The sequence below is a fragment of the Mustela nivalis genome (assembly GCF_964662115.1).
Source record: "Mustela nivalis genome assembly, contig: HAP1_SCAFFOLD_503, whole genome shotgun sequence".
NCBI lineage: Eukaryota > Metazoa > Chordata > Mammalia > Carnivora > Mustelidae > Mustela > Mustela nivalis.
In genome coordinates this window covers 414920-417014 of record NW_028136153.1, presented here as the reverse complement: position 1 = coordinate 417014, position 2095 = coordinate 414920, and positions in this window count along the sequence as shown.

Here is a 2095-nt window from a genome sequence, read left to right as displayed (position 1 = left end):
TAGGATGGCACTCCATGCACACTACCATCTCCCGGTGTAGGCATCGCTTGGCCTTTTACTCTGGCGCTCAGGCCGACTCGCGGACTAGGCCTGTGCTTTCCCCACAGGAAAGGAGAGGTGACAGGATCCCTGCACACCGCCCGTGCACTGAATAGGGAGCTTTGGGGGACTGTCACCACTCCTTCCCCTTAAAACCCGGGCCTCCTCCAAGCTTCTACATCCCGGAGGAAGACGGCATCTGATGGCCAGGTCTTTCTGGGAGTTGTTTCTCGAGTTTAGGGTAGGCGCCTGGTGGCAAGCCCATGGCTCCACCACGGTCAGGTGGCCAAGGAGCTGCTGTCTCCTTGGGCCCAAAGGCTCAGGACAGGCAAGCTTTCTGCCCAGACTCCTTCCTCAGAGTGGAGCCCTTTCCCCTGCCCTAATCTTCCCCTCGTGTCTCCTTAGCAGCCCGGCTTCCTTCGCTCTGCAGGGACAGATGTGTCCCTTTCCTTAAGGCTCTTTCCACAGGCACCACCGCGCTTCTCTCTCAGGCAGAGCGGAAGCCCAGGCAAAGAGAATTTCGCCCCATGCGGGTTTATTCCACCGTGCAGGGGAGACTAGCTCCGGCAAGCAGCAGGCAGCATCCCACAGACCCGACTCTGATTTCCCAGAGAATGCTGTGCTTTCCCAGAGGGGATGCCCCGGCCAAGAAGCTTTCGCTCTATGCGGGTTTTTCCCATTGTGCTGCGAATACTAGGCTAAGGCAAGCAACAAAAGCAGCCCACAGAACCGACTCTGATTTCCCAGCGACTGCTATGCTTTCGCAGAGGTTTTCAGCTTGGCTCAAACCGCACTTCGCTTCTGCTTCCTCAGCAAGGCTTTGGTCGTTCGCTCTGTCGCGGCTGGAAAGAAGAGCCGCGGGAGAGCTGGTGCCTCTTGGGCCTTGTTTTCCCGGGCTCCAAGTTCGCGCCCGGGGTTCACCTTGCTAAGCCGATCTAAGCAGACACAGTCACAACCCTGCAGCAGCGTGCGTGGCCTAGCATGACACTCTATGGCTATTACCATCTCCTGGCGTAGGTAAGGCTTTGCCTTTTGCTCCGGCGCTCGGGCAGACTCGGGGTCAAGGCCAGTGCCTTCACCACAGGAGAGAGGAGGCAACAGGATCCCTGCACAAGGCCCGAGCACTGGGATGGGGAACAGTGGGGACTTTCTCCACTCTTTCCCCGGCACACCCCGGCCACCCACAATGCTGCCACATCTTGGTGGAAGACGGCATCTGACTGCACGTTTCTCCATGGGGTTGTTTCTGCGAGTTCCGGGTATGGCACCTGGTGGCAAGCCCAAGTCTGCCCTTGGGACAGGTGGCCAAGGAGATGGTGTCCCCTTGGTAACAGAGGCACAGGACAGGCCTGCCTTCTGCCCAGACTCCTTAGAGTGGAGCACGCGCCCCTGCCCTAGTCGTCCCCTCATGTCTCCTTAGCAGCCAGGCTTCCATCTCTCCGCACAGGGAGCGGGTGACACATGTCTGGCCACCGGCCTGCATTTCGTGCCGCGGCAGGCTATCCTGTTCCCGAGCGTTTCCCGACCCCAAGGCCAAGGGATCCTTCTCTTCCCCGGGGGCGGCGTGCTGTGCCTTCCCCACACTTGCTCCTGGGGAGCGTGGTGACAGACGTGAGCAACCATGCTTCTCTCTCAGGCAGAAAGGATGCTAGGGCAAAGAGGATTTCGCTCCATGCGGGTGTCTTCCAACATGCTGCGGAGACTCGCTTAGGCAAGCAGCAGCAGCATCCCCAAACCCAACTTTGATTTCCCAAAGAATGCTGTGCTTTCCAAGGGGAGATGCCAAGGCAAAGGGGCTTTCGCTGTATGCGGGTTTCTCCCACCGCGAGAATGGGCTCAGGCACGCAGCAGCAGCCCCCAAAACATTTCTCGAAGAATGCTGTCCTTTCGCAGAGGCTTTGGTTTGGAGCAAACAGCCCTTCGCCACTGCTTCCTCAGCAAGGCTTCTGTCGCGTCTGGGAAGAAGAGCTGCGGGAGAGCTGGTGCCTCTTGGGCCTTGCTTTCCCTGGCTCCATGTTCGCGTCCTGGGTTCACCCTGCCAGGCCGAACTACGCCG